This window comes from Nicotiana tabacum, chromosome 15 (assembly GCF_000715075.1).
Source record: "Nicotiana tabacum cultivar K326 chromosome 15, ASM71507v2, whole genome shotgun sequence".
NCBI lineage: Eukaryota > Viridiplantae > Streptophyta > Magnoliopsida > Solanales > Solanaceae > Nicotiana > Nicotiana tabacum.
In genome coordinates this window covers 108217455-108237734 of record NC_134094.1, presented here as the reverse complement: position 1 = coordinate 108237734, position 20280 = coordinate 108217455, and positions in this window count along the sequence as shown.

Sequence of the window (20280 nt, the reverse complement as noted above, 5' to 3'; positions counted from 1 at the left end):
TAAGCGTGCATTTTGTAGCCCAAGATCCAGTTTTCAGATTTATCCCGGAATATTCGACCAATCCCGCCTTTTTTATAGCTGCCTTTGAACACCACATCAATGTTGAGTTTTAGCTCAGTTGACAATGGGGGGAGGGGGGGGGGCTCCATTTTACCGTTATTGGGGAGGTGTGATGTTGTTAGTAGGAGACATACTGGTGTATTTATATTCCACACAACGTATAGTCACAAAATTTAAGGCAAGAAGATTACAGAGCTTGTTGAAATGATTGTTATTTCTGTTCAACCATAGGTGCCAAATGGTAATTGGGAAGAATTCATTCCAAGTGAGATTTAGATAGTCCACATTAATGGTCCAGTCTTTGAGTTTAATAAGCCAGTGGTCAGAGTTGTAGTCCAGAACTTAATTTTGTGGGCCTACTTCCTCCCAAAAGGACTTGGCTATTGGGCATTCAAAGAGTATATGGATTAATAGAGTATGTGGGTTAATGATTCATCAGCTCCTTTACATATTGGGCATATACTATCGATATTCAAGCCTATATGATGTAGATATGAATTTGTGGGTAGGCGATTATGGGAGCATTGCCATAAGAAAAACTTAATCTTATTAAGAGTATTTAACTTTCAGATCTAGTGGAATCTATAGCTAATAGGTTCAGTGAGGAGATGAGTTTGTAGGTTGTTTGGGTGGTAAAGGAGCCATTGGACGTAAGAGCCCAAACATGTATATCTTTTGCACCCTGTAATTCTGAGATGTTGATAGAGTGAATTTTTTGGGTGATGTGTAGATGTAGGTGAAAGGAAAGCTTTTAGAGATCCCATCGATTATTGGGTTAGAGGTTTATGGACAAGGGAGTTGAGTGGAGGGAGTTTGGGAATCCATGCCGATGACCAACAACTAATATATCATGTCCCAATTATCCATGAATGACCCTCTAAGCAATACTTCCATCCCGTTAGGATATTGGACCAGATAAATGAGTGAGATGTGGGGTTCCTTTTATGGCTATATTTACTCATAAGAGTGGTGGCCCAAATAGAGTTTGGATTGGAGAAGAGGCGCCAGGATAAGCTGGACATTAACGGTAAGTTTTTGTCTTTTGCTTTTTTGATACCTAGACCTCCGTCTTTCTTAGACTGAGTAATAATATCCCACTTAACATAGTGAATTTTCTTCCTAGTTGTAGTACCCCATATAAAGTCACGTTGGATCTTGTCGATTTTTGTGAGGGTTGAGGTGGGAAGTAGGATATATTGCATGAAGTGATTTGGGAGGGAGTTAAGAGTGGGCTTGGCCAGTGTATTCCATCCAGCTAGCCTAGAATTCATGTTGTCGATAATGTACTGGAGATCAGAAGCTTTTGGTTTCGAGGGAGTATTGGGAATCCTAACTACTTCCCAAAGCTATTACTTGTATTGATATTGAGATTATAAGAAAGATAGTTTTGGGTATGAGACTCACAGTTTTTAGAAAAGATTATTTTAGACTTACTGGAGTTAATTTTTTGATCCGAAAGTTGGCTAAAGAATGCCAGACATTGGTTTATGGTCTGAACTGATTTAACATCGGCATTTGTTCCTAGGGTGAGGTCATATGTATAAAAAGATGAGAGAGGGGTGACCTTGATTGACTAAGTTAAATAGGGTCCCATAGGCCGATGTTGCCCTGGTGGAAAATGTATTTAGAGAGAAAATCCATACATAGTATGAAAAGGTAATGGGACATTTGGTCTCCTTGTCTAATGCCTCTAGTTGAATTGAAAAACTCCATCTTAGAGACATTGACTAGGATTGAAATTCTGGAGGTACTGACACAGCTCATAATAAGCTTGGTTATGCGAGGGGAGAATTTGAAAAAGTGAAGGGCTCCATAGATAAAAGACCATTCTAGTCAATCAAACGCTTTTTCAAGATCAATTTTCAAGAGGACTTTTCCCCAACGCCCTCTAAGTTTTTGGAAATGGTTCATGATTTTTTGAATGATGATAGCACTGTCACTAGTGCGTTTTCCTTTTAGGAAGCTTGATTGGTAGAGGCTGATAAGTTTATCCAAAAAAGGTTTTATCCTATTGATAATAATTTCTGTGATGACTTTTTAGATAGTATTACATAGACCTATAGGTCGAAAGTTATTGAGGTTATTAGCATTTTGAAATTTAGGAATTAGGCAAATATGGGTCGAGTTGAGGTTTTCAGGAATAGAGAGGGTTTTGAATATTTCATGGCACTAAGATATGATCGAGTCTTTGACAAGGTGCCAATAGTTTTGGTAGAAAAAAAGGTTGATGCCGTCTGGGCCAGGTGATTTAATGGTTTAAAGGAAAATATAGCACTTACAATCTCATAGTCTTGCAGAGGGCGATCTAGTGGAGTGAGGTCAATATTGTCAAAACTAGTAGAGAAGTCGAGAATATTTTTCCACGGAGTTATTATGTGCTCGGTGGTGAATGCGATTTGGAAATGGCTTAAGGTATGATTTAGAATTTGTTACGGGTCTATTATCCAGGAACTCACACTATTTTTAAAATAGGCAATATTGTTAGTTCGTCGTCGATTGACGATGCTAATATGAAAACATTTTGTGTTAGCGTTACCTCATTAATCCAATTAATGCGAGAGCGAATTTTCCAGTAATCTTCCTCAATTCTAAGCAGGTTATTGTATTCGTTAATGAGGTCTTTTTCTAAAAGTTGTAGGAACATGCTAGTAAGGTAACACAGGGAGGCCTGAATTCCTTTAGTTTTGGCCAGAACCTGTCGCTTCTTTTTATTGGTATTACCAAACATTGCTTTTGCCCATTCTTAATCTTGAAGGAGGAAGGTTTCAGTACCTTCCATTAAAGGTTTTCTATGCCATCTAGTTTTTACTAAATTTTCAAAACTGTGATGGTGGCAGAAGAAGGTTTCAAGCTTGAAGGATTTGCGACCAGGTTGAGGGATTCTCCTGGTAATATTTAGAAGGAGAGAGGTGTGGTCGGAATGTATTCTAGGTAAGTGAGTTATGGTGGCAACATGATATTGTTCTAACCATTGGTCATTAGCTAGATATCTATCAAGCCTCTCTAAAATTAATCCGTTAGTTCTAACTCTACAATTTCTCCAGGTGTACTTAGCCCCTTTATATAACATAGATCCATTAGTTGGCAGTGGTTGACACAAGATCAAAACTTGGAAACACGGTTAGTGTTGATAGGTATACCACCTCACTTATCATCTTGGGACAGGACCTCGTTAAAGTTCCCTCCCAGAAGCCATGGTCCATAATAGTTGGAAGCTATAGACCGGAGGTTATCCCAAAGATTATTACGAATATTAATAGAAGTGCTAGCGTAAAAAATACTAAGGAGCCAAGGAGTGTGATAACATGGCGTGGATTTCCCGGTGTGCTTTGCTAATTAGGTTAACGGTGACAAGATTCTCGAACCAAAGAATAACGATGCCTCCAGCAAGTCCAATAGCAGGGACTTCCAGCATGTTAGTGAAGTGAAAAGTATCCCTAATCTATGCATGGTTAGTCATTTTTGCTTCTAGCAGGGCAACCATGCAAGGGTTGTGAGTGTGGAAAAGCTCCCTAAAATTTCTCTTAAAATTTTCATTATTTACACCACGGATATTCCAGATGACTAAACTAATAGGACTATTCATTTGAGCTAGGTAGGGGGTGGTTGATCTTCCTGCAGTATTTGGGTATGTCTTCTCAACGATAGACTCAGTACCACTGCGAAATTCCTTGTTGCTTCAAGAATTGGAGGACAGATTGTTATGGAGCATTTGAAGAGGGATACTGGGAATTTGAATATGTATTTCCTATCCTCCATCTCCTAAAAGAGCATGAGTGATGCTTCTCTGATGCTTGAAATTTCGGTGAATGAACCCCGGTGGTGAGGAACTATTATTTCCTCTATTAACTCGTCTTCTATCTCTTGTTACTCTTGTTCTAGTTCGTTAGGAGAGGGTGGTTGTTGGTGATGGATGTCTAGTGGTATTGGGTAATGTTGGGGGATAGGTTTCCATGAGAAGAAAATGGGTTTGTTAGTTACTTGCTCCTCGAACGTGAAGTATGGAAGTTGGTAGATTAGGTTCATTTGTTGAGTGGATTGAAGTGGTATGGAAGATTCCACTGAGCTTGCATGTTGTGGAATAGTGCTGGAGCCCTAGCGGGGGCTAGTGGGTCGAGTATGTTAGCCATCCACATGTGGTTGATGTAGTTCTCCATGGCAAGAGTCATTCCTTCATAGATTGGTTGGTCTAGGAAGTTCGATTTTTGGAGAACAATCCATACTTCCTGGCCATTGATATTCATAGGGAAGAAGGTCGCATGTCCCCGGAGACCCTGTTCTATCCATGACATTGGGTCTTGGTTTGGAGGGAGTGGTGGAGATACATAAGTGGATGGGTGGAAAGAAATTTGCGGTGGGAAGGGAGGCGAATTTGTCATGAATTGTTGTTGAGTATTTTTCAGTAGAGTATGGGTCGGTTGGGAAGAATGGTGCTAGTTGATATAGAGGAAGTAGTAGTATTGTTTGAGTGTTTGTTGAGAGGTAATAATTGCAAATCATTTGGTGAAGATTGTATTTGCATTAGGTTTGTGGTGCCTTGGAGAAGAGGATCTATGATGATTGGTTTTTCAAGGTTCATTGATACTTGGACAATGGGTTCGGCCAAGTGTGTGGCAATGTTATGGACTATTTGAAAATTGTGTTGATCAACTATATGTGTATTAATAGTTAGGTTAGCTGTCAGTAGGCTAGGGTTTCGTGTGTTGCATGGTTTTTCTGTGCCACGTGGCAGTGCCAGATTGGCTTGTGTGGCACTTGGTGATAGTGGCTGCCTAGGGAGTATCGAAGAGGTGGATTTGGGAGAATGTTTGTCTCTGAGTTCATCTGATAGAGTCTTAGAATTGGGGGGATTATTGTCTTCCTCCATTAAAGAGGAAAATTTATTAGAGGTATGAATGCTATTAACTTCCTCTTTTGTGAGAATATGCCTTAGAGGGGCGACTGCTTGAAGCATGTGAGCCAAGACTTTTGAGTTTTCAAAGTCTTGGGTAGAAGAAGTGGTGTAGTAGTTAATTAATGAAGGCTTTGAATACTATGATGCAGTATTAAAGTCGATTTCTTTTGCTTTATAAAATAATTTTTGAGTGTTAAGATACTTACATGATGCTACATCAAATATATTTTTACGTCTATTCCTATTTTGGAATTTAAAGAGGCATCACGGAGTTGTTCTTTTGGTAATGGTTGCAGCTTCTCTATCTTCCTTGATTTGTTGTAGTTTCTTCTTTTTGGAAAAGAAACTGTGTGCCAAGTATCATTTGGTAGATGTTATTCTTCCTATGAGTTTTTGTTCTCCATGGCTACTAGGTTCATTTGAATGTAGGGGAAGGAGGGGTCAGTGTGCCCTAGTCTGCAACATATTTTTCACAAAACATTTTCCCCTTCATAAGATAATTGTTGGAGATGAGATCCAATTAAAATACTTGGTTGGACAGGATTCTCCAGCAAAACCTCTACACATAGTCTTGCATAGCAGCCCCTTACTGTTACACTGGTGCATGCATCAACCTTTAGTAGTTTTCCAATAGAATTACCAATCTTCTGTAGTATTAATCCATCATAGAATTCCGTAGGTAGTTGTGGTTGGCATACCCATACGACGGTATGAATATGTTTTTCTTTTCCTGCTACAAAATTTGGTTCCCATTGTTTAACGAATAGGAAATGTCCATTAATAAACCAAGGTCCATTTGTAGGGCTTGGATATTGTTTTATTCTTTGGTGTAATTTATCACAAAGTAGTCATGGCCTAGATCGATCAAAGAGAATGCTTCTGTGGGTTTTCATAGCTTGATGATTTTTTCCTTTAGGTATTGGTGTTGTATATGCTTCCTAATTTATTTGACTATTAGGGAGTGTTTCCAAGGAGAATACATACAATTATGATCTTCATCAATTAATTGGATATGTTTGATGCCTTTGATGTTCAATTCTATCGTGTCTTCTTCCCCAATCTCCTCTTCCTCCATAGGTTGAGTTGAATGTGAAAGTGGGGATTCGACTGAGTTGGCGTTGTTGTTAAGGTGGATTGTCCCAGAATCAGTCATCTTCTCGTAGGCTGGGAGTTTATCTTTGAAGGAGGGTACTCAATTTTGATCTTCTGTTCTAATGTGTTAATTGGTTATATCACGGGGTTTTGGGGGAATGAATTTTCCTAGATCTTTGTCTGGGTTTTGGATGAGTTGCTGCATGAAGGTTTGAGTATTCGGACACCTTACTGTTGCTCCAAAATTAGACTGATGTTTTCGTTATCCCTAGTGGTGGTAAGCATCTAGACCACTTTGAACCCTTATAATGTAAAGATAAACAAAATACGTATACATACATATTCTTTCTCCTTGTAAGGCATAAGAAACACTAGCTAACCAAAAATGAGAAGCAATATTTTCAAGTTAATTTATAGCCTGCTTGGCCAATCTTTCTTTGGTCAAAAATACTTTAATTTTTTTTTTTTGTGTTTAAAGTGAAGGTGTTTGGCCGAAAGTTTAAAAGTAAAAAAAGTACTTTTGAGTAGAAATAGAAGCAGTCTTTGAGAAGCAGAAAAAAATAGTTCTCCCAGAACCAGTTTTTTAAAAATTACTTTTGAGAAAAATACACTTAATTAGAATTATTTTTTATAACTTGGCCAAATTCTAGTTGCTGTTCAAAAGTGTTTTTCAAATTAATTAGTCAAACACAAATTACTTCTCACCAAAAGTATTTTTTAAAAGCACTTTCAAGAAAAACACTTTAAAATAAGTTGATTTTAGATGTTTGGCTAAACAAACTATTAGTCTACAAATTAAAGCACAAGTAAAGATGTGGGTTCCTGTCACGACCCAAAATCCAACTAGTCACGATGGCACCTAACCCAACCCGTTAGGTAAGCCAACTATTCACTATCCAATTCCAATGTAATTTAACAAGATAATTATTAAAGAAAATATATGAAACCATTACATTTCCCCAAGAACTGGTAGTACAAATCATGAGCTTCTAAAAATAGAGTATATAAAGCTGATATGAAATAATACATTATCTGTTTGAAAAGTACATAAACAGAGTTATCATGAATCTAAGGCTACCATGAACAAGATGCAGCAACAACCGGAATGCAGGTGCATCTTCAAATCCGGCAACCATCGAAAACAGTGATGTTTGGCATATTTCGATATGTGTTGATGTTACTTTACCCATGTTTTAACCGCTTCTTGATGTTATTTGATCTTTAAAATGCCCAACATGATTTAATTATTGGTTTTATGACTAATTGAGTTGTGTGTGGTGAATTAGGGTGTTTGGAGTGCAAAAATATGAAGAAAAGGTGCTCTAGGTAGAGGAAGAGAGATTGGATGCGTCGCATCCATCTAGAAAAAGATCAGTTCGCACAACCTTAGCAGTGAAGTCAGCCCATAGCATCCGCCATAGCATCCGCACCTGGGCAAAGCTGAGATGGAGGAACTAGGGGTGGATGCGTCGCATCCACCTTCGCATGCAAAGCTGAGAAATAGAGGACAAGGTGGATGCGTCGCATCCACCTTCGCAGGCAAAAATTGAAATGGAGGACAAGGTGGATGCGTCGCATCCACCTTAGCATCAATCCCTGAAGCCGATTTGGACTAGGAATAGGAGAGCTTTGGCCCACGACTTTTGTACGCAATATATAAGCCAAAAACGCCTCTTTTAGGTCATCTAACATATTGGGAAGGGGGAAAAAAGCCACGACAAAGCTGTGGAGGCCGGAATTCATCAAGTTCCATCTTTCTCCCACCAAACTTAGTAATTTTTATGTTTCTTTATATGATTTGTTATTTGGCTACCATGTCTATATGGAGCTAAACTTCACGTTCTAGGGTTGTGGTTCTTTCATGACTATTGTTATTCGGATATTGATTTTGACTTCTTGATTTATCATATTAGTTTATTTATTCAATCTTGCGCTTAATTATTTAATTGCTTGATCACCAATTGAATACTATCTACGAATCTAGAATTGAACTCGAAAGTGGGAATTCTATATTGCATATAGGATTGAGTAGGGCAAGTTCTTGAACTCGGGCATCGGGGAACGGATTCGTAGTTAGGATAGACATATACCTAATTGCCTTGCTTGGTTGATTTACAGGAATTATAAATGCGTTCTTGTTGATTCTAACTCCATAGACATATAGGCGTTAGGTTAGCTTGAATAGGCGAGTAAGAACTCGACAGATTCTTATGAGCATTAACCCTGTCAACCAATAAGCTAGATAAATTAGTCGGTCAATTCAATTGAAGAATACAATAGGATTGTTAGATAGCCCATAACCCTTGATCGTTTTCATTACATTGATATCATTAAAATCTGCTCTTTCTCTGTTCAAAGTTTATTATTTATATTTTTCTTATTTAATTAGTTTAGAATAAAATATTTTTAGATTTAATTCTTGTTTAGATAATTGGGATAGTCTAATTTAGTTAATAGTTAATCATAAGTCCTCGTGGGTTCGACATCCGACTTTTAGTCACTTTATTACTTGACGACCGCGTATACTTGCGTGAGTGTGTTTGGCCGCAACAAGTTTTTGGCGCCGTTGCCGGGGACTTAGAAATTTGCTATTTTTCTAGATTAGACATTTTTTTATCTATTCATGTTTTTTTTATTATTTTATTTTAGTTAGTATTTTTTATTTATTTTAGCATGGCATCTTGGAATAAAAATTATTCGAATGATGGTTATTCTTATTTTGATGATCCTTGTCCATATTGTGGAGGACCCCACTGGTGGAAAAATTGTCAGAATGTTCCCAGGAGCGAGTTGTGCGCACAATCTCAATCCTTTGAGTGGAATATTTGTAATATGTGTGGTGGTCAAGATGGCCATTGGGATGGTTGTCCTAATTTTGTTCATCCTTCTCTGAGCCCTTATTATGATCTTTCTAATGATATTTCTGAGTTTGATAGGGGCAATGAAGTGCAGGATATGGAGCCTGATGCATATATTAGGGATATTCTGAGGCAAGTAGCAGAGCAACAGGATGAACTCAAAAAAGATATGAAAAGAATGAGGGCAGCAATCACAAGAATGAAGGCCAATATGGAAGAATTGAATGAAGAGAGCGAGTACCAGCAAGAGAAAATTTTTGAAAAAGAGGAGATTTTGAGCCAAACTTGGCTGGCAGAACAGGCTGAAAAGTTAGAAATATATGAAGCTCAATATGAGGAACTTACTGATGGGATGAGACACTTTATAGATGGAAGATCTAAACTGGGACAAGGGATCTATAAATTTGTCACTACTATTCACGACTTGCAAGATAAATTAAATGCAACGGTTGTTGCGTCTATCGCCCAACAAAATAGTAATGAGATGTCAGAAGCTGAAAAGGAGCTTATACGCCAAATTGAGGAGCTAAAAGTGGAGAGCCAATCATTCGAGCATATTTCTGTTGATGATGCCCATGTTGAGAAAAGTACACTAGAGCCATGCGAGGTAGCAGATAATGTTATATTTGAAGACTCTAATGTGTGCACATATGAGGATATAAATAGTAATACAATTCTAAAGTTGGGGCGTGTTGGTCCTCATTCTAAATATTTTTCGACATTGTATTTGGATGATGACATGGAAATCGAGTCATCTAAGCCTTTGGAGGAGTCAATGGAAGAGGAACATGATGCCTATATTTTTGAATTTGTCATGCCAAAAAGCAAAAAATACATTCCTCATCTAAAGGCCGAGAAGTGTAGAGTGAAAAATTTATTACTTGGCCTGGTTATCTTTGTAGCCCCACCACTGGAGCATAGCCGCAAACTGGATGCCATGTTAGGGGCTCAATTCATAAGTTCGAGGTGGAGGCAAAAAGTGGTTCACGTCGTGCCGCTACGTTAAATCAGGCGCTTGTTGGGAGGCAACCCAGCGTTACTGCTTTCTTTTATTTTTGTTCACTTTTTATTTTATTTTATTTTTATTATTTTGTAGTATTTATTTTTGTTTTGTAGGATTATGAGCATAGGAAGCAAAGCCATTAGAAGAGTGCAAAAGCGAGCTAGATGGTGAGGACTAAGTGTGGGGTGCCCACACAAAGGACGATGCCTGGGGAAGTCTGAGTACCTCGTGAGCCACTATTGCTTCGGCCTTTGGCCTACCAGGGAGTCTCGTTTACCCTCTTATTATTTATAATATGCATTGAGGACATTGCAAAATTTTAAGTGTGGGGTGAGGAGATCGTTTGGATGAGTTTCTGTGCTATTTTAGCTTAGTTGTAGTACTCATTCTTAAGTGTAGTAGCTTTTGTGAAAAAAAAAAGAAAAAAAAAGAAATTAGAAAAAAACAAAAACAAAAAAGTAGAAAAATTGGACTTTTCCCGACGATTGATCTCCTAGACAGTTTTCTTGAGGGATTAAAGTCTAAACAAAAATTCAAAATATGTCTTTTAGCTTTCTTTAGGTAGTAATAATCCCCTGTGGTTTTTCTTTGTGCCTCGGTTCTTTTTCATGGGATGTAGTTTGAACCGGATAGTTTTTTTCTTTCCGAGTAGATTAGGAATTTAGGGAATAAAAGGAGCAAGAATGGTGAACCTAGGCGCCCTTGACTTGTTTGATAGTAACATATTTATACTTTCGCATGTGTAGTATCTTCTGTATGATTTGAATTTATTGATGATGCCTTGTTAAATTGGATAGCATGTTTTGTGGCGCCTATGTCTCGTTTACATGACTTATGTTCACCTTGTGTTTAATACTTAATATCTCGTGGCTCCGTGAATACTTGCATTGCTTGAGAGTCGGAATGTGATCATCCTTAGTGAGTCATGTGCCATGTGTGGTGAGTTTTTGTGTTGTCCATGTATTGTACTTGTGTCTAGAACTTGCCCGGTATGTGAGTTGAAGCAAAATTTTAGGTGATGCTCGGTTTGAAAAATGATTTTAGGATTTCTTTGATCTTTTTGAGCTTATTGCTTATCACAAATAAAATCTATCCCTAGTTAACCCTTTTGAGCCTGTAGACCTTTTATTTGGTACCCACATTACAAGCCTACACCCTTTTTATTCTTAATTGACATTGTTTTGATCTTTTTACCTCTTAAAGCACTTTAATTGTTAGATGAGCGCTAAAAGAAGTAAGAAGGGACTAAGTGTGGGGTGACTTTTGAGTGGAACCAATGAAAGAAAGAAGGGTGCACTTATTTTGTAAAATAATACACCACTAGCGGAAATTGAAAGAAAAAAAAAAGAAGAGAAAAATCTGGAAAAAAAAGAAAAGAAAAATATAGATGAATAAATTGTTGTCTTGTTCTTGCTAGTGGGTATGAACTAAAGTAGTGCTTAAAGAAAAAGGGACTGTTTTGGGGGTGATATTGTTTGTGAAATTGAAGTGGGGTTGAAGAAAAAAATGCTTAAAGAAATTTTGTGATGTATTAAAGTGCTTAGGAGGGTGAGTCACTATTCCTTAAATATATCCTACCCGTCCCTTAGCCCACATTACAACCATGAAAAAGTCCTAATTGATTTTAGATCGAGCGAGCTTACATTAGTAGAGATTTACATTAAGGGCAAGCCTATGGTACCAATTACATGCATGTGACTTCTTTTGTGAGAGTGAGCAATTTTCTTTGTGAGCATGAGATTCGAATGTGTGGATTGATTTTACTCTCTCTGCTTTTGTTGTGAGGGCACATGGTTTCACGAGGGATAGGTAACGTTATTAGACTTCTCTATGATGTTGGTTGTTCAAGCCATGAGTGCATAGTGACATTGAGTCGGTTTTTGAGGTTAGGATTGTTGTGAGCATGTTGTCTTTGTTCGAATATTTTTAAAGAATGACATAAGTAAAGGGAAGGGTATGTGATGCATAGTCTAGAGCCTAATTGTTGCAAATAACCATGGTCATAGGTGCAGTGTGCTTTGAATGATAAGAGCTTAATTTTGTTTTGTCTACTATAGGATGGTTTGTTCGAGGACGAACAAAGGTTTAAGTGTGGGGTAGTAATGTTTGGCATATTTCGATATGTGTTGATGTTACTTTACCCATGTTTTAACCGCTTCTTGATGTTATTTGATCTTTAAAATGCCCAACATGGTTTAATTATTGGTTTTATGACTAATTGAGTTGTGTGTGGTGAATTAGGGTGTTTGGAGTGCAAAAATATGAAGAAAAGGTGCTCTAGGTAGAGGAAGAGAGATTGGATGCGTCGCATCCATCTAGAAAAAGATCAGTTCGCGCAACCTTAGCAGTGAAGTCAGCCCATAGCATCCGCCATAGCATTCGCACCTGGGCAAAGCTGAGATGGAGGAACTAGGGGTGGATGCGTCGCATCCACCTTCGCATGCAAAGCTGAGAAATAGAGGACAAGGTGGATGCGTCGCATCCACCTTCGCAGGCAAAAATTGAAATGGAGGACAAGGTGGATGCGTCGCATCCACCTTAGCATCAATCCCTGAAGCCGATTTGGACTAGGAATAGGAGAGCTTTGGCCCACGACTTTTGTACGCAATATATAAGCTAAAAATGCCTCTTTTAGGTTATCTAACATATTGGGAAGGGGAAAAAAGCCACGACAAAGCTGTGGAGGCCGGAATTCATCAAGTTCCATCTTTATCCCACCAAACTTAGTAATTTTTATGTTTCTTTATATGATTTGTTGTTTGGCTACCATGTCTATATGGAGCTAAACTTCACGTTCTAGGGTTGTGGTTCTTTCATGACTATTGTTATTCGGATATTGATTTTGACTTCTTGATTTATCATATTAGTTTATTTATTCAATCTTGCGCTTAATTATTTAATTGCTTGATCACCAATTGAATACTATCTACGAATCTAGAATTGAACTCGAAAGTGGGAATTCTATATTGCATATAGGATTGAGTAGGGCAAGTTCTTGAACTCGGGCATCGGGGAACGGATTCGTAGTTAGGATAGACATATACCTAATTGCCTTGCTTGGTTGATTTACAGGAATTATAAATGCGTTCTTGTTGATTCTAACTCCATAGACATATAGGCGTTAGGTTAGCTTGAATAGGCGAGTAAGAACTCGACAGATTCTTATGAGCATTAACCCTGTCAACTAATAAGCTAGATAAATTAGTCGGTCAATTCAATTGAAGAATACAATAGGATTGTTAGATAGCCCATAACCCTAGATCGTTTTCATTACATTGATATCATTAAAATCTGCTCTTTCTCTGTTCAAAGTTTATTATTTATATTTTTCTTATTTAATTAGTTTAGAATAAAATATTTTTAGATTTAATTCTTGTTTAGATAATTGGGATAGTCTAATTTAGTTAATAGTTAATCATAAGTCCTCCTGGGTTCGACATCCGACTTTAGTCACTTTATTACTTGACGACCGCGTATACTTGCGTGTGCGTTTGGCTGCAACAAGTTTTTGGCGCCGTTGCCGGGGACTTAGAAATTTGCTATTTTTCTAGTAAGTAACAAACCTAGCCTTAGGTTGAAACTAGTGACGAGCTTCTACCAAGGTCGGGTCCAAAACCACTAGTTCACAACAGTCCATAACAACTTAAAGCAAATAATACCAGAAGTAACTCAAAGAATAAATGCTCAACTAAATCATGACTTCTGAAAATAGTTCTGCCTTTCAAGTACATCAATGAAAAATCCAAATCGTTTACCGAAGTTACAAAATATGAATAAGTTCGAAAACAGTAATTTTTCCAAAATCCTTTAAATAATAAATAAAATATCTCATTTTCTTTCCCAGATAACCAGTGTAAAACAAATACATCACTATACCCATCTGTCAATATGTGTGAGAAATCATGAATAATGTGATACCGTACAATATGAGAAAAATACATCTCTATGCATATATGTCATGTGTGCATGTCAATGCAATGTATCTCAGAGATTGCACTCATGTACTCACACTCTCAGAGTACTCAATCTCATTGTCTCGCATTCTCTCTCACTGTGCTCAGCACACTCAATCACTCAGCGCTATACAATACCTGCTGCGGCGTGTAGCCCGATCCCTGTTTATAGTCAACTATGCTCACTGGGGGTGTGTACAGGCTCATGAGGGGCTCCTACAGCCCAAGCACTATAAGCACGAAAAACTCACGTGCTGCACAGACAACTCACGCGCTATAGTATCATATCTGGATCCGCACGGACAACTCACGTGTTGGACGAACAACTGACGTGCTGCACGGACAACTGACGTGCTATAATAATATCTGGATCCGCACGGACAACTCACGTGCTATAATAAAGACTATAAGGCCTGTAGCAGCCGTGCAACCCCGATCTACATAATAATCCTCACAATCAGGCCCTTGGCCTCACTCAGCCATCAGTCTCTCCAGTCTCTCTCTCATGGGCTCACAATGCCATAAAAATAACCCAATATAATGATATGATATATCAATAAATAACAACAGAGACTGAGATATGATGTATAGTGACATGAATATGACTGAGTATAAATTTTCAATTTAAAACAAATAATTCACAGCAATATGACCTTTGTGGGTCCCAATAATACTGGAACATAGCCTCAACGTAATTTTTATTAAGCTTTTCAGCTCAATTTCTTTAACACATAAGACTGCACGGAAAATGCCAAGATTATTTAACTATAAAATTCCATAGAAATAATTATGTTACAATTTCTATAGTGCTATAATAATATCTGGATCCGCACGGACAACTCACGTGCTGCACGGACAACTCACGTGCTATAATAATATCTGGATCCGCACGGACAACTCACGTGCTATAATAAAGCCTATAAGGCCTGCTGCAGGCGTGCAAATCCAATCCATATAATAATCCTCACAATCAGGCCTTCGGCCTCACTCAGCCATCAGTCTCTCCAGTCTCTCTCTCATGGGCTCACAATGCCTTAAAAATAGCCCAAAATAATGATATGATGTATCAATAAATAACAACAGAGACTGAGATATGATGTGTAATGACATGAATATGACTGAGTATAAATTTTCAATTTAAAACAAATAATTCACAGCAATATGATCTCTGTGGGTCCCAATAATACTGATACATAGCCTCAACGTGATTTTTATTAAGCTTTTCAGCTCAATTTATTTAACACATAACACTGCACGGAAAATGCCAAGATTATTTAACTACAAAATTCCAAAGAAACAATTATGTTATAATTTCTATAGTGCACGCCACCACCCCGTCATCTAGCATGTGCGTCACCTCCCAACAATTCACATAATACATATATTCAGGGTTCATACCCTCAACTCTAAGATTAGAAGAGTTACTTACCTCGAACAAGCCAAATCCAATGTCGAGCAAGCTAAACAATGCTCCAGAAATCCCATTATGCGCGTATCAACTCCCGAACGGCTCGAATCTACTACAATTAATTTGATTCAGTCCACACAATTTATAGGAATTAATTCCATATCAAAATGCTAATATTTTCCACAAAATCCGAAATTGCGCCCCCAAAATCACCAGTGGGGCTCACGTCTCGAAATCCGAGAAAACTCACAAAATATGACAATCCATCCAATTACAAGTTCAACCATACTAATTTCACTCAAATTCGACTCCAAATCGGTATTCAAACTTGAAAATTTCATTTTGTGACATTATAGAAATTTCCTTCTATTTCTCTTGAAGATTCAATAATCTTATACCAAAAATGAAGATTAATTCATGGAATATAACCATAAGGGAGTTAAAGACACTTACCCCAAGTTGTGTGGAAATCTTCCTCCACAAAATCGCCCAATCCGAGCTCCAAAAATCCGCAAATGGTGAAAATGTCGAACCCTCGAATTTTAAGGTTCTGCCCAGTTGATTTTCGCATCTGCCGACAGTATTTGCGCACCTGCGCCTCCGCTTGTGCGAGAAAAATGTCACATTTGCGGACTCCACTCGCTTGCCCAGTTTCTGCTTCTGCGTGCATCCTCCCGCATCTGCGCTCACACAGGTGCGGAATTTTCCCTCGCACCTGCGACCAATGCCTCACAGCCCTTAGTCCGCATCTGCGCTATTTGTCGCGCAGGTGCGATTCCGCACCTACGAAGTTCCTTCCGCACCTGCACACCTCGCTTCAGCACACCCATGCTCGCACTTGCGAGCTCGCACCTGCGACTACTTTTCCGCAGGTGCGATTACATCAGAAGGCTTCAGTTCCAGTAGTCTTCCAAATTCAAAAATCAATCCGTTAACCATCCGAAACTCACCCGAGGCCCCCGGGACCTCAATAAACTATATCAACAAGTCCCATAACATAACACGGACCTACTCGAGGCCTCAAAATACACATAACAACATCGAAACGACGAATCACACCTCAATTCGAAATCATTGAACTTTGAAACTTCAAATTCAATATCTTGTGCCGAAACACATCAAATCAATCCGGAATGACTTCAAATTTTGCACACAAGTCACATTTCACATTAGGGACCTATTCCAATTTTTAGAATTAGATTCCGACCCCGATATCAAAAAGTCAACTCCCAGATCAAACTTCCCAAAAATTCATCTTTCGGCATTTCAAGCCTAATTCCACTACGGATCCCCAAATAATTTTCCGAACACGCTCCTAAGTCCAAAATTACCATACAGAGCTATTGGAATTATCAAAATTCCATTCCGGGGTCGTTTACACATAAGTCGACATCCGGTCACTATTTTAACTTAAGCTTTAAACCTTGAACTAAGTGGTCTAATTTATTCCAAAACCTCACTGGACCCGAACCATTTACCCCGGAAATTCACACAACAACTGTGAAGTACAATTTGAGTAGTAAACGGGATTGTAATACTCAAAATGATCAGCCTGGTCGTTACATTCTCCCCCACTTAAACATACGTTCGTCCTCGAACGTTCCAAGAGTTATTTCCAAGTCATCAGATCACTGTTCCATCTTACCACACACGTACCCGAGGGTGAACCCACGTCACCCTATTCCATATAGGCTTGACAACACATTACAACTGAAATCATTGATTTAACTTTAGCCCATAAACCTTGGAATTTAATTTCCAACCTTTAGAATTTCTTTCAAGACATGAATCTTACATTTACACACTGTATGAGTTTGAACAAGCTGTATCAAGCCATAACCATAACCATAACCACAGACATAATCACCTTTATATTACACAACTCGCATGCTCGTAGCACCATTCCTGTTCACAGTGACTACTACAAAACTAACCAAATACTAGTATTAAACCCATATCGAACCAAACTTCATCCCAAAACCTTCGTACACTGTTGATAATAAAAGAAACACGCGAAATTTCATGACCACTTGCCTGATCAACAAGTCACGGAGCTCTCTCGCCCCAACCAGAACCGTAATCACTTTCTGAGCAGACTTTCAATATTATACTCCCGAATATACCGAACCTGATAGTGCCCATTCCAGGTCCTATAACCTTATATTACTAAACATAACTGTTCCACGGACATACCGCACCAATATAACTCAGAGTCACAACTCGTGCAATCCGTGCACCAATAAGCAACAATTCAAATGTATCCAGTCATGAAAAATGACTCGAATGAGAGAACTGCCCCGCCAGATGAACAAGTACCGCCATAACGAAATGTTGAAAATTTATCATACACCGTAGAACCATCACCTGATTCTAACATAAGGTTCATATTATACACCTCGAGCCACCCTGCTCCAAATTAATAACGACAGAGAGGTAAATGACAAAAATTCCACACAAAACCTGAAAGGACATAACCATTACGCAATCAATCATGCAATTCCCAAATACTCATCACGCTCAAATTCCGCTATAAGACTGAAATAGAACCGCACCATCTGTGCGCATAACCAATGAATCATAACTCCTCGTAGCATAAAAGAGTAACTCACATATCATTTCAGAACACAAATAAGTTCAACATCAACCGAATGGCACATCCCTCAATAATAACAGTATGGAGCCAACCAACCCGACTCTGTATAAAATACACATCCTAATTGGGCCTATCAATGGACTCCCAAATCACTCTAGTTACCCACAAATAGATAAAAATCCCTCCAAAAATCCATAGTGACTGAATCATAATACATTATATCATCTGGATAGCTCCGACCACAACTTCACAGTCCACAACCATGAAACAATCTGTTCCTGACAACTCCTAGTCTCCAAATCCATAGAACACACGCACCACCATTTCTAGTCTCATCTCCGCTACCTGAATGTCTAACACAAATCTCATACACGATCATCCCACGAGGAATATTTCTAAAATTCTTCTGTGCCACAAGGCAAAATTTGAACATCAGCAATCGACCAACCAGGAAAATGCCACAATACCTATGAAATATCCATAATACAAAACATAGTGCGCCTTCTGAAATGTACACTCTACTCACGCAATACAAAATAGTTATAGCATTCATATAAACGTCGAAAACTGTTCATGCCCTCAAAGAATTTATGACCTCCCTTTCATAGCCAAACCATGACCTTACACACGCCAACCTTAATCCTACACAACACACCGCATCTATCATGCCATCAATAGAAAAATACAAGAACCTCATAATCATTCTGAGCCACCAGCAATTTACAAACCCTATTATTTAGAACCCATTTCTCTTGCTTCTTCTAGGAGGAAATTACAATACACAACACGTTCCCCATATCGGTAGAAAGTATTCGACTCAAACCATCCAGAGTACTTTGGAATCCATTTGCACATAATCAAGCCCTTAGAATTAAATTTCTCTAACTCGACCAAGCCTCACAGGTCGCCAAACCCAAGAATATTGCCACCAAAACATCTGCAAAGTCTTACCACATTTTAATTACCCAAAGGACCGATCCTACCATTACCATACTGGTCCAGTGTACTACCCAGTTGTCCTATTTTCTCCGAGTCCCTTCCGAATCTGTCTTCAGATTGATACTTCTCCTTTATAAAACACTATGATCTTTAACCACAATTCACCACACGAACCCTAGCATAGAACCACAACGCCCTTAAGCAACTGTATTCTTCTTAAGCACCTCCAGAAACACCACAACTGTAACACTCACTCCGAAAATACTTTATGTGAATCTAAAACTGTTCTTCTTACCTTCCTTATTAAAAAATGTAGAATCCATAGTCATATAGAATTTTCGCAAGTCCAGGCACCATCAAATGCAAATCTTAAGTTTTATCCATACACAAGTTAGGAGATATTCTCAATTGCTATATAAAATTCTCAAACCCACTAGAATTTTCTCGGAAGTCACCCACTTTGCTCCAACCTAAATTGCACCGCCCAATTGGGCCAAAAGACGCGTGTCGCATTAGCACAATAATACTCAAAGAAGTAACTCTACTTTAATACCCCCAATCAAATTCATACTCCGTGCATACTGCATATTTTGAAAATAACAACTCACTCATCCCACGAATTTCATATACTCATACGTGCAATATAATCCTTAACCAGGAATTTCCTTATTCGAGTCATCCTCGATCTCAGCTTCTGCAAGTCATAACCAACCCATACGTATGCCTCAAAGCAAAATAAAAATTTAACACCTAACCGTGAAATCAATTTGTCAATAGCAAACTCCCCCACTTAGCTCAAAGCCATAGATTAAAACATTCCATAACTCACAATACCAATACTCTCTTACTGCCATAATGCCACAGTCAGTTCAACGAAACTTCTTCCCAAGTTCATACAACGCCAACCATAAAAATACCTTAATCATTCGCTAAGCTCGTATTCATCCTCTTGACATACAAGTCAACTTTCTCAACCAGATTCAGATTTAAATCTCTACCCATACGCAGAAAAGAAACTCTCCACTCATATTACAAGGAACACACCTACGTAGATTACTTTTCAGGAGATAACCCACCTCCCTAACCTCAAATTGGCATCTTGTTATATCTTTTCGCAGCTACAATTTCTATGCAATCACTAAATCTTTCTGAGTCCAAACTCATTAACCATACATGAGAGTTTAATTTGTCCCAAAATTTAAACACGTGAAAGATATTTCAAAACATTCACACTCCAGACTGTACGTCACATCAAATCAAAATATCAAGCACCCAATGTCCTTCCCTTTACATTTCAAGGAAAACACTCCTCGTTATGTTCAAATTGTCTTAACACATCCCGCGGTCACATCATACCCATCTTACCGCCATTTCACCGCTGGGCGAGCCACAAATTCCACTGTAGGGTCATCACCGAACATAGGAGTCCAATTGTACAAGTTACAACTGAAGCTACCAAGCTTAAGTTGCGGTCTAAACC